At 31.6% G+C, this 22,569-nt stretch overlaps 1 protein-coding gene across 1 annotated transcript in view; it reads left to right on the top strand.

The window, feature by feature from the left end:
• LOC127735655 (dopamine receptor 2-like) overlaps positions 1–22,569 on the top strand; it is a 114,940-nt gene that overhangs the window by 8,009 nt on the left and 84,362 nt on the right. The window contains exon 2 of the mRNA XM_052245899.1: positions 19,522–19,613. The gene's annotated coding sequence lies outside the window, so the exon portion shown is untranslated. The remainder of the gene's footprint in view (positions 1–19,521; positions 19,614–22,569) is intronic.

Below are 22,569 nucleotides of genomic sequence, written 5' to 3'. Positions count from 1 at the left end.
AACGGGAGGGTTATGGTTTTTTCCTAAAAAAATATTCTGATTCCCACATTGATGAAAAAAAATATTCTGTTCAACCAGAGGACAAAAAAAAATATTCTGAATCCAGATTTTCAACATATACTTATAGTGTTAAATTTTGAACAAAATAATTTTATTGATAGCGTTGATAAACTAAATAGAATTGTTTTTGCTTTGCGTGAAAAAAAAAATTCTGACTCAAACAAAAAACCGTAACCCCATCTTGAAGATAAATGGTTGCTCCCTTAGTTTTTTGGAAAGCAACATCATGCTCCGATTGATTTGAAGCAAGTTATTTTTTTTTTTCATTTCGGCCAGTAGTTAACAATGCATGTTGAGTGATGCAGCACCTTGTCCTTGAAGTAATCTACAGAGAGTAAACTTACCACTGGATAGTCTGCCTGGTAATTTGCGTCATTTAAAACATAATCGGCACGCTTAAATGACTCGACATGCCTTAATTACTTATCTCGTTGTATGAATTTTGTCTGCAAAATAAACATTTGGACAAGTCTAATGGTTATGTCATGGAGCGTGTTTTAACGAAAGTTAATTCATCATCACACGCACTGGATTTTCCCTAATTCAAATGTATCAAAATTTATTCTTCTTGTACATGTATAGGCTTTATAACACGACCTAAGATACTTTACTTGTTCTTGTTTAATGGAATTAGCACTGCCCATAATTTTCCGGATTAATTCGGATGTGTTCCAATGTAGTTTAATTAGTCTATTCGAAAAACTCAACAGGAATAAAAACACATCAAAAGTTATTAAACCTTAACATATGTACTTATTAAAAAAACTAGACACACACATTGATACAAATCTATATTCTTATTATCAAAAATAAAGAAAATGCATATACAATTCATTGTGAAAAACACAGCAATTTATAAGTCAGGGGGAAATAGGAAAAGTAACATGACTTATTGAGGTGAATATTGAGTAGTAAAACTGCTATATGGTGAGTATTATAAAAAGGCTTGTAAAAGTTGATTTGTATGTTCTATCAAACTTTGGTATATTAAAACTTCTTAAGTATTGGTTGTCCCACTTTTTTTGGTCTAAATCGACAAAGGTTGAAATTTTGATATTAAATGAAAGCTGATACATATCTTTTTCATTTCATAGCAAATATTTGCAGATATCTTCATTCGGGAATTTATTATAAGCGTTCCCGTGTTTGATAATGAAAAAGAAAAAAAAAAACGGAAAATCACGCTTTACCGCGATTTTACAAAAAACTGCACCGTGGGAAAACTCTACGACAGGGCTAAAATTATAGTATAATGTTTACTCTATCATCATGTGGATTTTCAGCCGTGAGGTATGTCGGTCCATTAAATTCTTAAAATAAGCGAGTTTTTCTTGATTTGTAATCCACTATTATGGGATAGTATTTAGAATAAGAATTGGTATTTACCAACCTTGCTGTAATTTACTGCTATGACGTTCGAATATGGAGTTTTAAAAGATTGATCGTGCTAAATCACCAATCTAATAAGAATGATATTCCTTTTTTGCAAGATTTTGTGTGCGTGGACTTTTCATGCCTAAATACACAATTTGAACCCCTTTGGAATATAATAATGAGATGTATATCGTTTGTATGTAAGTTCCTAGAGTTTTTTTTCGAGATTCGTCTCATGTAGGGCTTATAATACTAATGTATTAAAAAGTAAAATAACAAAACTACCGAACTCCAAGGAAAACCTGGTTTTATAGCTAGCTAAACCTCTAACTTGTAAGACATTCCATTATATTGACCACAATTTGTGAGCAAAACAAACAGACATAATAGGTAAAGATTATATGACCGTCGGCAGTCTTCGGAGGTCATCTCGATGGTTAATTAGATGACGTGAAGACAAAAATACACCCGAAATGTTGATACTTTTTATTGAGCCAATGCATTGTTAATTGTTTATTTTTTTTATACTTTTTGTAATTTGGATATACGTTGTTTTTGTATGTTATAAATCAAATATGAGAATTTGAGTCAAATCGGTGAAAATGAAATTGACAGCTTATGCCCCCTTAAAGTCTACAAAAGAGCAATACAATTATTACCTCGAGAAAAATAATTACTAATTCACGCGTACAATACAAAAAAGTAAAATCACAAAAATACTGAACTCCGAGGAAAATTCGAAAAGGAAAGTCCCTAATCAAATGGCAAACTCAAAAGCTCAAACACATCAAACGAATGGATAACAACTGTCATATTCCTGACTTGGTACAGGCATTTTCTTATGTAGAAAATGGTGGATTGAACCTGGTTTTATAGCTAGCTAAACCTATCACTTGTATGACAGTCGCATCAAATTCCATTATATTGACAAGGATGCGTGAACAAAACAAACAGACACAACAGGTAAAAATGTCAAAAATTGGGGTACAGCAGTCAAAACTGTGTTATAATCTTAATCACTATAAAAACAAACAACTATGTCAACTTGTTAGTTTTACTAATACTAGGATATACCTCCGTCATATGCTAATGCGGAGTTTCTCTTTAACGGTTACCAAATTTTCTTTCTGTAATCGCATTGAAGGGATTTACCGTTTAAATTCCCTGCTCAAATTCCCCTAAGGCACTTCAAATCAAAAGCAAAGGGGAATTGCATTTGTGTAGGGTTCTTCATCTCAAGTCACAGTGAGCCCTTTAACGCGTAGCCAAATCAAAAGGTCAAACCACACTGCAAGCCTTATACCTGAGTTGAGAGGAATTCATTTTGATATGTTTTATTAGATGTTTACTGATAAATTAAATAATTTAAAAATACGCGGCAGCGAACGAATCATGTCTGTACTATAATATCTTTTTACATGAAAGTTTTATGATCGTCTTAATATTTTGGTTTGAGAACTCTTGGTGTCAATGTTCGTACCTGCATGCTTTTGCATCCGTAGTCTTATCTCGGAAAGTAATGAACAAAACACCATATGGTACGATCTGGTGTGTAAATATATCTTAGCGAGACCGACTATACGTACCACAAGGTGAAGTTCACGAACCTAATTTACCAAATAAATTCTGCTATAAATATGCTTCTGAACTTTATATCGCTATCTTATACTGGGTTTTGAGTTCAGTTATAAAAACCTCAACAAACATATAAACTATAATTAGAAGTCTTTTTCTAGCTTTTATATCACCTTTAAAACGGCAAATCAATCTATAACATGCAATAGACGCTTCATTAACTAAAAGTGTTTTGCCCTACATGTTTATTTCTTATAAAATCTTTGTCTTTCAGTTAAATAACTTGTTGCAAGGTTACATTCAATGTTCACAAAAGCCAATCACACCACAAAATTGTATCACTTTGACCTTACATCATATAATAGTTTATATAAATGTGTATGTTGGGGAACAATAAAGCGTTTTAACTGTCTTTTAATTATTTAAGTTGCTGCGTTCAGTGGCGTAGCTTGGCCATTTTTAAGTGTACGCCAGAACCTCAACAGAATACCTCCTGGTCTGGGGCGAAACCCCCCGGATGTTCACGCATTATTGAGAAAGAGATACCAATATCTGTCATTAAAAACTCATCAATAGCAACATACTTGGTCGGTTAAGAACAAAACTTTACGACAAAGGAGATGATTTCAGCTTCCAATTGTGAACTTTTCTTTTCTATGTAGCAACATTCCAGCAGCACCTGCATATGGAGTATATACATGCCAGTTGATAAGATATTTCAGAGCTTGCATTTCCTATCATCATTTCCTTGATAGATAGTGGATGCTTTCAAGGAAGCTACTGAACCAAGAGTTCCAAGTGGTGAAGTTGAAATCATCCCTTCGAAAATTTTACGTTCGCCATAACGAGTAGGTTAATGACGTCTGATATGTTCCAATTGTTGATATTACCACAATCCCGTCCTATTTTCCTCTAATGTGATCTACCGAATTAGACTTATCACTGGGTTTGCACACGTGGAGTAGAATTTGCTTACCCTTCCGAAGCACCTGAGATCACCCCCAGGTTTTGGTGGGGTCCATGTTGTTAAGTCTTATGTTTCTATGTTGTGTTTTGTATACTGTTGTTTGCCTTTTCATAGTTTTTTGTTTTTTGCCATGGTATTGTCAGTTTGTTTTCAACTGATGAGTTTGAATATCCCTTTCGCGTCTCTTTTAGAGTCTAATTTTTTTTTTTTTTTACAGTTAAATTTATTCATTGTATTGATTTGGAATATAATGGTAATGTATTTAAGAGAAAAAATGACCAAAACAGTTGCTTAAAAATAAGTTTAAAAGCAATCTAAAATTTATATCTATATTTACTCGCATGCTCGTATCTTATGAGTATAACGAAATCAGAGATATATATTTTAATTAGATTGGTTTAAAAGGAGATGTGGGGTAAACAATCAATCGACAAAAACTCAAAACTTTATATAGAGATAGTCAAAAAGCAAGTCTCCATTTCAATGTTGTCGTTCTATTAATTTTTTTGACCTTATAGATCTAGTTTACTCACCTTTTTACACCAAAATATTTTGTTAATGGACATATGTTCTAATTAATTTTCATAGATGGGCAGGTGTAACGTAAAAATAAATATTGAACTGTAACATAAAAATGCAAGCCACATCGTATCTGACCAGATAATGAATTGCTTTAAACAGTAGTAAACTGAGTAGAATTCACAGTAGATTGAGACTTTGACAGAAAATGAAAAAAACATATATAATATAAAATATGAAAAAACACGTTATTAATTGCATGAGCTAGAAGCGCTTTTCTGGATTTACCTTCATCAGGAACGCTCAAAGCCGAATATTTTAAAGCCGAGGATGTAAAAGAACAGAAACAGTTAAAGAGCTACATGTATATGACCTAAAAGTACCTAATAAATCATATGATACCATTTGATTAAAAAGTATATTTCTTCATTTTGTCTTTTATCTCCAATTACAAGTCATTGAAGAAAAAAATACAAGGCTCATGTGCTTTTAATCAGTTCTTATAATTTATTTGGTTTCAAATATTTTTTTCTTCAAAATTTATGTGTACGCCCGGGCGTTTTGACGTAAACGTGGCTATGCGCATGGCGTTAGTTCCTCATAGATGCATATCACACGTCCCCTTTTATCATAATCAATAAAATATAATCAATATTTTTAAGTTTTATATCCGAACTCTACTCTCAGATACTAATTAAGTGACATAATTATATATTAATGATATAACTTAATGTACATGTAAGACTTCTACAGCCTCCTAAATACCCAACGGTCAATGTAACTAATATTTCATTAATATATCTGAATTCTTATTTTTGAATTAGAAACAAAGAAAACAACTGTACAATCACATAATATAGCCCGCTTTATTACCTTGGGATTGAACAGATCAATACGCTCTCTCTCTCTCTCTCTCTCTCTCTCTCTCTCTCTCTCTCTCTCCTTGACCTAGCTTTCATTCTTACAAATATACCTGTATTGGTAAATCGTGGTAAAAATGTTCTTGATCACCTTTTATCAACAAAACATGGAATATAGGTCAATATCTTGAAGACGGTAATGAGCATTAAATTTGATCGATTGAAACAAAATAAGAACTTATCTTTGAAGTAATTATTTATATAAAGTCTATAATGCTTCTTTCGTGTTCTGGATTTCAATACCACAGTTTATCTGGATTGTAGGAGATCTTGACCACTTGACACTAATGAGAGTCTGATTGCTTGCGTAAGGTAGTCATTTATATAAAATGCATTAGGAGAGCTGTCCTTAATTCTTCAATCATCTAGCCCGCAAGTCCGCATTTTCACTTTATTTGTATGGCAAACTCTTAATATCTTATGGTTATTTTTGTCATTGTTTTGCGGTCACATTGATATTCCCTGCATCCCTTTTTATTCATACCAGCATGACAACTTAGCTTAAATCACCAATTACACGACCAAGAAAGGATTCTAAAAAGCAAAAGCAAAAACAAAAACAAAAAAACAATTACTTTGAGTGAAATGTTTTAAAATTTCGTAAATGGAATATCTATTGTACTTCATATGCAAGTACAACTGATTTGGTGTATTGTAATAGCATATACGATGAGGGAAGGACTTTAACCCACGTTATGTTGCACGCTTCAGTTCGCCCCGATTCCAGTAGGCGAAGGGAACTGAGGTAGTGACATAATTCATATAAACTTATTTTTAAGTTATAGTTATGGAAAATATATATTGCTTTTCTCTATTGCTCTTCATAACGTTACAGCGAACCATTACTGCGTTCGAGAAAGGGAGGATATGAACTATTTAGTATTAAATCATTTATTTATTTGAAAGTTGATATTTCATACAGTTCGTTAAGTATATAGACCTGTGGAGAAACTCTTAATGTTCAATTCGTAAACATTAGTCGAAAGTTAATTAAGATAGAAGTATCATTATACTTGAAAACTATAAATGCAAAAGAATAAAATCTCTAAAAATCAAAAATAGCTGAATCATTTTTCTCTTTAAGCCTTAAATACTATATAATAGTCATACTATGTTTAAACGATAGAAGCAATATTGCCAATAGTTTTAACTGTAGATCGATATATTAATTATTCTTTGTTGTGAAAAGAGAAGATAGTGAGAGGCAACTGTCGAAGAAAGACAAACAAAACCATGACAATTGGAAAAGAATACGACAGAACAATACACTACATAAGAATCTTAAGATTTCCAAGGTGTTCCGGAAGGGTACACATTTACTGATACACTATTGGCGCGTACCGTTGTTTAGATCACTGCAAGTTACGAACTGGTAATATCGCGCGGTAGGTCATGCAATATTTGAGGAAGAGACAAAGGGATTGTGAGGATCAGAATTGAAAGTCGATTATCGTGACTATGATACATTTACTATGTGTTACATTTTGTTAAAGGCGTCCAATTTAGTTAAGCATGTAGATGCGTAATGCAACTGTTGCTGCCAAAAACAACAAAAAATTAGAAGTTAGATTAAAATCTGCATCCTCTTGGTTGTAGTATGAAATAATAAATATTTTGCTTAAACAAGTATGTCATTTAAAAAGCAGCCGATTCAATTTGCAAACCACTGAATGTAATTGTAAATACAGATTCGTTTACATAGTATGTCTGTAATGGTATTTAGGGAAAATCAAATTATATATTAAACATTTTAATGTACCTGACACAAATCCATCTTCCTATAGAAAGTTCATCTTAGATGAAAAAAAAAGACTGTTCTTTCTCAATATCTGTAGGCAATGCAAGTTTGTTCTGTCATTTTGAAGTTTCTTAACTGCAGGCTTTTACTTGAAAATTTAGCACGAAAAAACGTTGTAAGAAAGAGTAGTTGAAAATCTGATTAAAAAAATTGTAAAATACTTAAATGTTGTCTTTAAAATTTACACAATAACAGGCGCGTAGCTACGTTTACGTCAAAACGCCCGGGCGTACACATGAATTTTGGAGAAAAAATATTTTAATCTAAATAAATTAAAAGATCTGGCTAAAAGCACATGAGCCTTGTAGTTATTTCTCCACTGACTTGTAATTGAAGATACCAGTCGGAAGAAATTTACTTTTTGTTCAAACGGTATCATATTATTTATTTGTTCGTTTTCTGTCAAAATCTGAATCTACTGTGAATGATCCTCCCTTTCCTATAGTTTAAAACAATTCATTATCTGCTGAGATACGATATGCAGTTTTGTCGAGCCTGCGAGACATTCCGTAATCGGCGTTGGCGTCGTCAATATTTATGTTCAGCCTGTGGTTAAATTTTTTTTAAAACATCAATGAATTTGTAAAACCTTTATGAAATTTTACAGAATATAGGCAGAAACTTTTTTTATGATCAAAAGAGTATCCAGAGCATAATTATGAAAATTTACTTTTAATTTTTCCGCATTTTACTGAAAAGAACATTGTTTTTATTAGTTAACAAGTAGATACTGTTTGTTACGCATCAATTACTTTGTCAAAACTTCATCGAATTTTATGTAAAAATGTTAACACCAACTGTACGATTTTGTTTTTGCACCAGATGCGCATTTCGACAATTAATGTCTCATCAGTGATGCTCGAGGCCGAAATATTTGAAAATCCAAAACCTAATAAAAACATTGGAAGAGCTGATCAAAATAAAACGTACATAAAGTATAGCTAATTCCGGACAAAGAATCAGAGCTTTGCATGGGGGAGATATATTCCTTTATTTTTAAATGATTTCAAAACTTTTACAACAGTCAGCAAATTTCTGTCTAAAAAATTATTTTTTATTTTTTTTTCATTTTTCAGTATTTTACCATTTTTTGGGGCAATTAGCAGACGGTTTTGAATTAGATATTTTTCACCTGCTACATTTGTAAACTTTCATAGATTCTTATGAAACTTGGACAGAAGCTTATCTTCCAAGATCAAGAAAAACATTTAAAGAAAAGTTTCATTTCTTTTAAATCATGTATTTGACTGAAAAATGGATTCATTTTTTATAGTTTAACCGACAGCAGCAATCCCAGGCGAAACACAGGATTCCACGGAACCCTTTGAGTATGTTTATATCACACATGACCATCTATGAAGATTTATTATTGTATGTACTTGTCCATTAACGAAATTTGCGCATAAAATGGGAGAAAACTAGATTAAGTCATAATAATCAAAAGAACGACACCATTGAAAATGTAGACTTGCTTTTTTTATATTTCGAAAGGTTTGGATCTTTGGTCGATTGATTGTTTTACCCCACATCTCCTTTTAAACATATTTCATAGTAACAACTATTGGCCATTAGATTCCAAATCAACACACTGAATAAATTATACATGAAAAAATCAAAAAATTAGACTTTAAAGTACTAGTATGTTGCTATTGATGAGTTTTAATGACAGAAATAGTATCTCTCTCTTAATAAATCGTTAGCTTCCGTCGGACCCCTGCTGAGAGTTCCCTTGCCTTGTACCCGCTGGGGACCCTCAAACCCCTCGCCGAGGTTCGGGCGTACACTTAAAAATGGCTTAGCTACGCCACTGAATAAGCACTGTAAGCTAATTTCCACACACCTATTTCACTCTCTCCTTTAACATTATCTAATTATTTTCCAAGTCAACCTCCCCCCGCATAAAATTTGGCACGGAAAATTGGATGAAAAATTAAATATTCTACAATTTTATACATGTAGTCAATAATATTAGATATTAGTTGAAGATTTTAGTATTCATGACACTTGAAAAACTGAAGCAACGTAACTACACATTTGCGTTCTCTGTTGACTCCGGTACTTCTTTTCTTCTGGTGTCTAATTGACATATATTCAGGGCCTTAGTTTATTTCACCTTTAATGTAGGTTAATTCACGTGCTGAGCGCATGGCAAGTCGAAATCATATTTTCTGTATAAGTACATGTAAATAAATGATCGTAGGACGAAAGGGGGTTACATTTATGAATATCACACCTAATGCAATGTCTGTGTTTTGTATAGATGAATGATGTCAAGGGAACTGGAACGTTCTTGAAAATTAACCAAATGAATTCAGTGATTATTGAATTGTTAGTGGTAAATGCAGCTGTTTGTTTAAGTGTCTTAAGTGTCAATCAAATAAAATAAATCTTAAAATTGAAAAAGAATAAAAAAAAATTTAACTATTGTAACATTTAAATAATTTTCTGATTAACAGAAATATGTGGGATGCGTACAATGAAAATGTAACTAACTGAACTTAAATGTTAATATTAACTTGAAAGAAGGAGTATGATCAATATCTACCCAACGATATGATGGTAATGTATCTTAGAGCTCAAAATAATGCACTGTTTCGCTTGATGGAATTTGCTGACTAAGAGTCAACTTTATTCTCTTCTCAATAGTCACATACAATAACAAAACTGGGTTTCAGAGAGAGAGAGAGAGAGAGAGAGAGAGAGAGAGAGAGAGAGAGAGAGAGAGATTGTTTAACAGTAGAAGAGTCTTAAGGGAGCTACCATTTGATTTTTATTTTTTATTGGGTGGGGGGGGGGGGGGGGGGGGGGGGGGGGGGGGAGGGGGTGCTAGGATGAAAAATTTTGTCCTGAATTTTTTTAAGTTGTAATCTCTGTCTTGCCTTTTTATTTTTTACTCTATCCGGTCCTGTCCTTTTTATTAGTTTATCCTGACTTTTTTACATAAATTGTCATCCTGCCTTTTTTTTGCCAAGTTGCTTATCCTGCCTTTTTTTTTTACTCAAAACTCCTGTACTGCCTTTTTTTAAATTTCATCCTAGCCCCCCTCCCCGTAAAAATCAAATGGTAGCTCCCTAATGGTATACAGAATTTTCAACACCTTTACGTTCATACCACTGGCGTACTACCACGTGAGTACTACCCATTGCAGCAGGAACAACTTTGGTCGTAGTATGTTTTTGGCTATACGTTTACCTTATAAAATATAATTAATCATTCATGATCCTCAGTTACATAAAAACTGTATCATTTTTCCCCCAGAATACTAGCTTTCCATTTCTTCGCCAGAGCATCAAAAAAATCAAAAGGATATCTATTGATATTTTTTTTCTAAAATTATAGATCAAACGACATCTTTAACAAAAATAAGTTAGTTTGTATCTGAAAAAAGACAGTTTTATTGACGATAAAATTTTGGTTTTTATTTGGTTTATTCTCAAACTTTGTTTTCAGATAAATATTGAAATTTACAAAAATCCATTAAAAACTTCAGTTTATAGGTATCTTTTGTTTTTAGTTTAGGTCTGATTATGCTAGAAATCGTAAATGATACATTTAATGTACACTCTTTGAAACAGATGAACATAAAAAAGAGGACTCATCGATAACTTCTGGAAACGACACACGCACTGTCGGAGGTCGCAAAAACATTGTATTTCTTTCTTCCTAATTTTTAATGTTCCTTTCTTATTAAAAAATCAAGGATTGTTTTGTTTTTAGCGTTTAACAATTGTGATGTAATTTTGGAATCGATTTGGGATGATTAATATGGCCTTTCCTTTGGCCTTTTGTCGGAAGAACATATCATTTGGTACAGTTCCATTATAAGTTCATTAATCACCAACAAGGAGGGACCCTATCAATTCACCTTAGTTCATGTTTTGAACAGTATTTAATTTTGACAAGCGGAAAATTTGCTTTAGTGTCTGATTCAGAACGTCTATCATTTGTCATTAATTAATTTGAAAGAGTCTTTTGTTATAAAAAACTAAGAATTCAACGATATTTTTGTTTTAAGAAGAAAATGCTAGCTTGGATGCAGATTACTGTCCAAATTGTGTCATATTTAAAGCTTGGCTACTGAACAGTTGCATTTATATTCTATTTGTTAGAATTAATTGGATATTTTTTATATTAAATTTCAGAACAATGTATTTATTAAAATAGAAAAAAAAAATAAGGTGAATAAATAAAAAAAAATTCAAATGACATTTATTCTAATCTTTAGTATCATTATTTTACTTTCTACTTTTTTTCAGTATCTAAAATATATCTAATATATAATATTTTTGTACATTTTCCTTGATTAAATAGCAGAATGTAATATCTTTTATTAAATTTTACAGGTAAAAAAAAAGTTAAAAAATATTACTATAATTCAGAAATCAACTAGAATTGTTAAAACAACAATTCCCCCTATGTTTACATATGCATGTAATTAAAAGTGGGCAAACTAGGATGACACCATTTCAACATCCACTCTCTTAAAGATAAAAATCTCAAAAGAACTGACATTTAAGATACATTTAAGAGTAACATACATATAATTTAAAGATTGTATTTCGATGTTCAGTTGATATAATGAAAACAAAAATTACCGAAAACATTGGACAGTACGACAAACAACACCAACATCCACTATTGAGACCAGATATACGGAAACATTGGACAGTACGACAAACAACACCAACATCCACTATTGATACCAGATATACGGAAACATTGAACAGTACGACAAACAACAACAACATCCACTATCGAGACCAGATATACGGAAATATTCGGAAAATCACGAACTTCAAAGGGTGTAAGATATGAGCATCGACAGGTAAGCAAAGAGTTTAACAATCTCCATCGCTTATGTTTTCAACATTAGTTCATCTACCTTCAGAATATTTTGTATTGGTATATTCGGTTAATTGCAGGAAAAGTCAGGAAGGTCATGGCCTAAGAATATAAGATAAATAAAAAATTGATAAATGATAATGATAATAAAAAACAAATCACAGACCTCAAAGCCTAAATTATGTCTCAGCAAAAAAAAAAAAAAAAAACAATTTAAAAAAAATCGAAATTCTTAATATTAAACACATTTTTGTAAGTGCTAATAAACTGTTATCACAGAGATATGTCTCGCCTTTTTGTAATTTTGATAATGCAAATGTTGAAATTAAAATAGCAATACTTAAACATGTAAGTTATTCAAATATTCAAAGTCGATGAACCATGACTGAAGTTACATGGCTAAACAATCTCCATGAAAATGGGATTTGCCAATGCTAATACAACTGCATACCAAATACCATTGACTTATTATAAGTCGTTCCCTTTGAACAAACCTAAACACAAACATTAACTTGTAAACTATGTAAAAGTTTAAGTCAATGAACCATGATGAGGGGTAGGGGCTATATAATCTCCATGGAAACGATACTTGCAAATGCCAATAAATTTGCATACCAAATATCATTGACTTAAGATAAGCAGTTAATCTTTAACTGATCTAATCACAAACTACATGTAATACATGTAAACTAAGAAAAAGTTTCAAAGTCAATAGACCATGACTGAGGAGGCGGGACCAAATATTCTTCATGTAAATGAGATGTGCTAATGCTTATACAACTGAATAAAAATTAACATTGGCCTACCACTAATGGTTCCCCTTGAACTGACCTAATCACAAACTAATACATGTAAACTAAGCAAAAGTTTCAAAGTCAATAGACCATGACTGAGGGGACAGGGCCAAATAATCGCCATGGAAATGAGATGTGCCAATGCTAATACAACTGCATACCAAATATCATTGACCTACCACTTGTGGTTCACCATAGACCAGACGTAATCACAATCTAAAACATTGTAAACGCCGCCGCCGCCGCAGCCGACGCCGGAAACAGCATACCAAAGTCTCGCTTTTTGACTCCGTCAAGGGGAGACAAAAATCTAAAAACAAAGTATTTCGGTATGATCAAATAAATTTCCATTTTTTCTTGAAGTGGAAGTCGCTCGCGTTTAAAAACAGCTATCTAGGTATTTTTTTGTTTTTGTTTGATAAATATATTAATCTTTTCTTGGGTTAACGTTAATTTGTGCAGATTCTGTCGATAACAAGTGATTTATTTTGACTCTCAGTTGAATTTATCATGAAAAGAACTTATCACAGATGATGATACTAGAAAAACCTAAGACTTTAAATCATTGAGAATTATAAAATGACACCGACTGCATCATTGAAGTCAATCATTGTCAATCTTAAATTGTATCTGGATTCAGTTACGGTAAATGTTTAATCCATTCGTACATAGATCATATTTAAAACATGTAAACAAAATTAATGCAATTCTTTTTTAATTAACGACAATACTTTGAATGGATTACGTCATATATTTTAGGGGGTAAAACCTATTGTGACTAATTACATAAGGAAAGTCGTCATTTTGAATCCCGGAATTTAGTTGTATGCGATTTCTTTAATAATAAACAAAATTGCCACATTTTTACTTGAAAATATTTGTCAAATTTATTCCAACACTGAAGCGTACACGAAGCCTATAACACGTATATTTATTGTCTTAATGACACGGAAAACAAACATTACTAAAAAGTAATTAAAAAACTTTTTATACATTGTGACTTGGATGTAGAGTTGTCTCATTGGCACTCATACCACATCTTCTTATTTATATAAGCTATATAGATAGATATAAGTTATTTGGTTTGCTCCTGACCCCTACGGATTAATTAAGGGTTTATTGTAAAATATGTAGGGGTGAGGCACACAGGACTTTTCCTAACAAGTTTTGTATCAAGATAAACAATGAAATACAATAACAATGATAGTAGACCTGACGTCATGATAACGCTTCATAATCTACTGACCCCTTAGCCTGCGGATCCACTGGGGGTCACTACGTGACGACGTTAAACCAATCACATCGCCACTAATCTATCCGAGGTGCGATGAATATATACAGAAGACAAAAATCATAGTTGAAGGTAGAACGACACCTACACAAATCCATACCAGAGAATGTAAACTGTCACTGAAAGTAAAATGAAAATATTCTTTTTTATATATAGCATTGCAAAAGTTCATGATTTTCTAATTTCTTCACACTAAACCAATAAGAAGTTTACAGATCGATGTTTTAATCTTGGAAAGCATGGTCTATTTATGAACGATTATCAATAATTGGTCTTTGTATTTGCTTTTAGTTAATGCGAACACTCTTCGGTGGTTGCTTTGTATCTTTTTGTCTTTAAATTAACTGTTTTTGTTCTTTGGCAATGCAAAAGTTCATGATTTTCTGATGTCTTCGACTAAACCTTTAAAAAGTGTACTGGTCGATACTTTAATGATTAATGATAATTGGCCTTTGTACTTACTTTAAGTTACTGCAAGCACTCTTGCTTTGTGTCTTTCTGTCTTTCGGTTAACTGTTTTTTTTTTTACTTAGCACCGACCTTGTTAGTCAAGCTTTTTCCAACTAATTTTCAAAATTTATTTTTCCGTCTGTCATAATTGTGTTTCGTTGAATGCATCTGTTGTATTGTTTCCCATTTTGTTAACCGGGATTTTTGATATAGCTTACAAAAATGGTATTGGTTTTTCTCATAGTTGAAGGACGGATGTTGACTTGCAGATGTTTACATTCTTGCTCTTTCATCTTTTTGTTGTTAGTTGTCTATCTGGCAATCATACCACATCTCCGAAATTATCATAACATTATATCATTAAATTCAAGTTTAAGGTTTTTAAAGAATGTTTTATGAACATTCAAAACGATTGATAAAATTCAGTTGTTTGTACGATATGTTAAGCTCTAGATTGCACTTAGACCCCGTTAACACGTACGTCTGGTAAATATGATCGATCTTTTTCTGAGATTGATCTTAAAAGATCGATCTTTTTAGTCTAATGTAAACGGGAAAGATCGATCTTCAATCGGATTTTTGAATCGATGTTTCTTCAAGTGTAAACGCTTAGATCGAGTCTTCTTAAACTATAAGTGTTATATTTGAATAAGAAAATAAAACATTAGATAAAGACTAAAAAAGTAGTGGATACATTTAAGGATGTTCTTGGGTCAGGTTTAGGATTTTTTGTCAGAAGTTCGGACTCCTTGTTTTATTCCCTACGATACAGGGTATAACACCCATTTTGCTTTTCATATAAGACTTCAATAGCTCATAAAAGGTCATTTACCAAAATTTAAGCAGATTCTAGATTTTTTTTTTTCGATTTGAGACCCAAATAATACCAATGCAAGTATAAGGTAAAAGTCCGACTCAGTATTTTCCCGCCATTTCTAAAAAAATAAATATCTCGAAAAGGAGCTATATAACCTATCAATATTTTAGCTTATTTTGTTCCTTAACTAATGCTCTTCTGACTTATATTATCAATTTTAAATTCTAGATTTTTTTTATTTCACCTAAGTACTTCCTTCACGCAGACTAATATTTTTGTTATTCGTCAATTATTTTGTTATAAATTATTAATTTTCTTAATTGAAATGTTTCATATTTTTCTTGTCGGGCCTTTTATCACCGACTAAACGGTATGGGTTTTTCTCATTGTTGAAGACCGTATGGTTGCCTATAATTGCTTATATCCACTTCATTTAAACTTTGGTGAATAGTTGTTTTATTGGAAATCATACCTTATTTTCATAACAATGATCTACCATCAACACCCCTCAATGACAAAACACATTAACGATACAATCTAAAACTAGGTTCCTGACTCGAGTTGACATATGAAAATGTTTCTAAGTTAGATTATGCTTTGAGATCTCAGCCCTATTCTTTTTAATGCCGACCAGTGGCCTCACAAAAAATACAAATGTCAAAACCGGTTAGTATGTCAGAATGACAACTGTGAACATAATTATGTATCTATAATAAAATGTATTTGGTAAATTGTGAGGTTTGAACCAAAGTCATTTGAACGGTAAACTAATTTATCAGACTTGTCACGTGATGTACTTTCTCCTTCTTTCTCGTAACCTTGCTGGAATAGTGTTGTTTGGTCTAAAACAAGAAAGAGACGTTTTTTTTAAACTAGATCAGAAAACATATGTAATTGGATTCTTTCACAGAATTTTAAATTTGTTAAATGTAAAACTATTTTCCTTGTTGAAACAAACATCTAAATCAAATTCCGTTTTATGGATGTTCTAACGCATTTATCTGGCTAGCTGTCCAGCTTATTCGATAAGCTGTATTCGAATACTTAGGCCATTAAAAAACTAATATGATGACATCGTTTTTCAAAATAGCGGCATATGATGACAACATAAGCAAATTAGCAAGGCGAAATTCTTTGTTTCATTTTCTTTCTTGTCACAATTTAAACATTCCAGATAATTATTTTGGCATACTTATCAGTTGATTAATTTACCAAATTTTAGATTTCTTTAAACGTTAAGTACCCTTGAAATTCATTCTTGACAGATATTCCTTACGAAATTTATATTAAGTAGCCACTCCATTGAACAAAGAATGATACTGATGAGACATAAGAGTATGATTTACGGAAGCCTGAGTAGCAGGGAATCATTATATTTGAGTTTGTAGAGAGTTTATTTTTTAAATCTAGTTTATGTACAGTTAAATCAACATAAAGTACAGGAAATAATAAGTGTCATCATTGTTTGTTTATTGAACATGCGTTACAGAAACAGCATATGCACAATTTTATTTACTCAGCTATTATCATTTTATTTCTGTATTGAAAACACAAGCAATAATTATGTAACTTTGACGGAATTGCTTTACCTTCCTGCAAGAAATTCTTGCGATATGTTCGCATAAAGATTTCTATTGCATTTCCATTTTTTTATATAATAAAAATCCTATAAGGACTTCACACTGCCAATTTTTTTTCTCCTAAAATTTTAGGAAGTTACTGCTAGTCCTCGAGGGTGTCATCTGCTTTATAGAAAGTGCATCGGTACTGACATGATTTATAAAAGACTTCTTCCTAAAATTCTACATTAATAAATTAAGAAAGTATTAAGAAACTATGGTTCCCACTTCTCAAGCAAAGTTGACCTTTGATGAATTTTTCTATTCTTTTAGGTCCTTTTTGGTTATATATAGTTCCTGACGTTTATACGTATTTGTCGGGTGTTGCTAAACCGTTTACCAACACATGTATTTGTCACAGCACTACATCATTGGCTTTTAAATGTTGGGTTTGAGCGTTCCGTTGAAGGTAAATCATTATATATAAAAAAAAAAAAAAAAAAAAAAAAAAAAAAACGCTGCAGACTAACTAAATTTATAAAGCGTTATTTCATTTACCATTTTGGTATTCCTCTTTTTAAATCTAGTATATAATCTCTTTACTGCACTATAAAATCATAATACCGTATTTAAGGATATAAGCAGTTATTGAAACAAGCCCGAAGTTCTAAATTGATTATATGATATCAAGCTGTCCTACATTGAAATATCGGCAGCTGTACTTCGGAGTAGATTTCATTCAGCAAAATCACATACAAGTCGGAAAGACACGATTTATGTACAGCAAAACCAAACAAAATAATAGAGGACACGATTAAGTGTACAGCAAAATCATACAAAATACAAGACACGATTTTGTGTACAGCAAAATCATAAAAATACAAGAACATGATTTTGTGTACAGCAAGATCATACAAATACAGGAAGACATGATTTCGTGTACAGCAAAATCATACAAAATACAAGAAGACACGATTTTGTGTACAGCAAAATCTTACAAATACAGAACATTTACTTATTTTGTGTACAGAAAAATCATACATAAACAAGACACGATTTTGTGTACAGCAAAATCATACAATTACAGGAAGTAAGATTTTGTGTACAACAAAATCATACAAAAACAGGAAGACACGATTTCGTGTACAGCAAAAGCATACAAATACAGGGAGATACATACGACTTTGTGTACAGCAAAATCATACAAAAACAGCAAGACACGATTCTGTGTACAGCACAATCATACAATTACAGGGAAATAGATTTTGTGTACAACACAATCATACCAATACAGGGAGACAGATTTTGTGTACAGCAAAATCATATAAATACAGGAAGATAAAATTTTGCGCAATGTCCAGATTTTATATGTACAAAAACTTTATTCAGAAAAAAAGAAAAATGATGTCTTGTTTAAAACAAATCTTAATTTTTTTGTGTTCTAAATAACGTAACCGAAAAGCAGGGACTGAAAAACAACTTTAAAATTTCATAAAATTCCTACAGACTGAGACATATATTTGTACTTCTTCGATACATTCTATATACATGTATAAAGTAAAATTGTATCATGAACAGTTCATTTATGGATGAAAATAATGATAAATTTTCGGTGACTTTTGCATGCTTGCTATTCATGATGGCACTGTGCCATAAAGAGGACATTTACAGTTATTGTAAAAATGTGGAATGTAAAGAAAAACAATATTTGACTCACATCAACTTTTTTGTAGTAGATATCTCGTGACGAAATTTGATTTTGCTCTGATCTGTAATAAATTGTATTAACAAGATACAAAATATGGCTATTTTGGTAAAAACAAATCTTCTTTCAATTACTTTGTTGGAAGAGCAGGAACTAATATATTTGCTTTGTGTGTGTGTGTTTTTTTTTGGGTTTTTTTTGCTGCATGTGCATATACTGATTTTGTGTCATAGATGGATACCCCACATCCTTTCTCTTCTGTTATGTTAGAATATTAGACAATATTCAAATATATTTTACTGATATAGTAACTTATGTCTGGCTTTTGATGTATTTATGATACTTAACTTTTGTAAAATCCTAGCATCACTCTTAAAACGTATAAATTGTAAGTGTATCTTGTGAATATAATCGCAGTGGTACACAAGATGTTAATATTATCCATTCATATACTTCGCTGGATTTTAAAGCTTCTATATGATTGTTGACGTTTATGTCTTTTTTCAAACTCATTATGTTGTTTTAATCAAATGCAATGTTATTAACTAAGTCTTGATTTCTTCTTTTAATTTAAAGCTCTGTAAATTTCATTAAATATGAGCTTTTAGGGATGAAGTTAAAAACATTTGTTTACCTAATCGGGGATTCATAGCAATTTATTGAGTACTGTAGTAGAGTATATTTAATCATTTAGTGTTTGCTGAAGACTTCGATGTGACTATTATAAAATTAACTGCATGCATCCGTGGTATTTAGCCTAAAATGGTTTCATTTATATTTCGAAACAGAATTAAAATCCTTTTTGATCGCTCATAAAGAAAGTATATGTTGTTTTTCTTTATTATTATAGTGCCACTTCAAAGAGGCTTACAGAATTGAATCCGTGCTTTTTTAAAAACAAAATGAAGGATTAGTTCTCTCCAAATTAAAGTACAGAATGTCGTAAGTATCACTGACCCTTATCTAATCGCATTGAAAGGTTTCTTTTGTGTTTATTTTAAAACGAAATGGGTCGAGTTTATTTGCATCAAGCAAAACTACTTGATAATTTCAACTATTCTTAGCGATTTTATTGTTTTCCTCTGCTAGTAAAGTGTTTATTGCACGAACTATCTGATACCCTAAGCATGTTGCTTTCAGTAATCAATTTTATTAATTTAAAGGGTATAGGGACACTGTTTTAAAATGAAGATTTTGTCTGAAAAGGGACAATTTGATCATGTTAATAGACTGAATAACGGAATAATTGAATTAATCCATGTATTTTGCTGGATTTACACTATTTGGGGATTGTGAAAGCTTTTCCAAGTAGTTGAAATGATTTTTTTCCTTCAGAATAAAAAATACATATGAGGTAGAACCATTAGTGCTGAGGGTTGTACAAAAACGTACAGAGGTCATTTTGGGCTAGATAGAACATTGGCTTTATTTCAGTCTCATGCTATTACGATTAAATTGTAAACGATTTACATATAACTACACTGCAATACTTTGACAAAAACTATTTGCTACAACAAACAAGATTTATCTCTTTTAGTATTGTTTAAAATGGACCTTGTTGGCAGTAATGTATCAGTGAAGTATATGTAGTGGTTGATCTTATGAATCAATAGACTGTCTACACAAAGGACACTCATTACTGTCTCCCAGACCAACTAGTAAAACTCGGAATAAAAATGGCGGCGCACAAGAAAATTTGTTGTTTTTACAAAATTGAGGGCCTTTGAATACATAAATGAGTTGGGTCATTAAATTTGATTGATTGCTTGATTAATCGAATCCTTAACGTTCAATCGGTCGGTTTGAAAATGGTTTATCAATGTCAAATGTATCGAATTCATTGTCCCAACCAGAAGACTGAAAGCCATTGCTCTCAACATTTCTGATTGGACAAATCATTTTTCACAAAATCGGTGGGACTACCTAAAGAACAACATAATATTTACCAACATGCAAGGAGGTTATAATATCAAAGCTTACCCATTTATTTGATAAAACACACACGATGCTTTAAAAAGAAAACTTTAGAAAAGACTAGTTACATGTTATGATGTTATGGTAAATAATTTTGACCATGAAACAGTTAAAATCAGAACACAACTGAAACTCCCTTTTTGTTTATGTCTATAGAAACCAGTCATCATTTGTTGCTAGCATTTGAATACTATACTAATACAGTCCACTGTTCATATGAAATCGATGTCAATATTTTGTAATATAACATTTGTCCGTGCAAAAAAAATTTATTATTGAATTCAACATCAATGTCATATTGCATAATTCCTTTTACACTTGGAACATCAATTTCCAAAGGTTTCTCTAAAGCGTTTGATTCGGATTCTTCCGATAGCCATTGTACTTTTAAATGAGGCATAAACTGATTAGAAAGTAATGAGGAGATTGATAAATGAACCAAAATGTCCCTTCTTACAACGTGGGATAAATTAACACAATGAATGTTAACTGATAAATAAACCACAGTCAAAAGAGTTGGTAAAGAAGATCGGGTTTTGAAGTTCATAGTCTTTTACTTATGTTGAACAGCTGCGTACCATTTGCAATTTCTGGAATGTTTACCTTCAAATAACAATTGTCAATTGTCAAAAGTATATTTCTATTTCCTTCTACTGATAGAATATATAATTAAACAAAGAGGTTATAAAATAATATCTTATCAATTTAAAAATTAAATTTACGTCTTTGGAATGGAATCATGTGTATTTGGGTTCTTTTAATAAATTTGTACCAAAGGAATCTTAAAACACCTGATTGATGTAATTACGTAATCTGTATGAAAAACACGTTGTCGCGGAATATTTTCACATACTATGGACAGACAGATGATATATTTAATCATTCATGCTATCAATTATTTCGTGCATTTTCTAAGACTACGTAGTTGCAAGCAACACCATTAAACAGATTGAGTCAAATTAAATATCATATTATCTACAACATGGATTTGGAATAGAATATTTTCTACTTAATTGAAAAACAAAGAGATGTACTTCGAAATCCTACATCCGACAACCTACCAGAATAATATAAGTTGATCCTCAGTGTAATGTTTTAGACCCTATATCGTTTAAGTTTATATACCAAAGACCTAACCCGCTAAATACGTCACAGCCAAATAAGTCCGTTTCCTGTTTTGCTAACGATGTTTTCATAAAAAAATACAAAACACTCATTAGACAACAAAATTAATACCAAGATATACAAGAACTAAGTAGTCTTACACTTAAAATTTTACGCATAATGGGCATTACAATGTTTCGACCGAACTATCAAAACGTGAACAGTTTAGGTTCATTATGTGTTACATCAAGACAAATTGTCAGCATTTGTATTTATTTTGCGGCCATGTTGATTAACAAAAATGCATTTTCAAAACGTGTTCATTGTCATAGCTAAGTGCGTATAAAGAAGTTAAAACACCTTTTATATCGATATCGAAATCAACATGTATCCATCATCTCTTAATTGCACTTTGTTTTTCAAAAATCGTATACTGCGCGAATATAAATCATGAATTCCTCTTGTATTGTCATAATGGTATTCTTTCGTTTTACCCTCTTGTATATAAATGCAGCGAATAGCACCATCCATTGATTCACGAAAGGGTTCCATTTGGAGAGAAGATATTAACATTTTAACGTTTATTTGAAAGAATAATTGGAATCATGTCGACTTAACTCCGCGGACATATGATGGATTCTAATTGTATTTACTATATATCAAACTGGAAAAGGCAAAAACTAAATAATGATTAAAATGTTATATTGACATTTCTGTCAAATTTTGGTTAAGAATAAAAACGGTGATTGACGTTTCGCGTGAAGATTTAGATTAAATTCTTAGACATTGAAAGGCTTCTCTTCAACTAAATAGGTGGTGG

Source organism: Mytilus californianus, unplaced genomic scaffold (assembly GCF_021869535.1).
Source record: "Mytilus californianus isolate M0D057914Y unplaced genomic scaffold, xbMytCali1.0.p SCAF_3, whole genome shotgun sequence".
NCBI lineage: Eukaryota > Metazoa > Mollusca > Bivalvia > Mytilida > Mytilidae > Mytilus > Mytilus californianus.
Note: the sequence above shows the minus strand (reverse complement) of the source record. Positions and strands in the feature narration are given on the sequence as shown.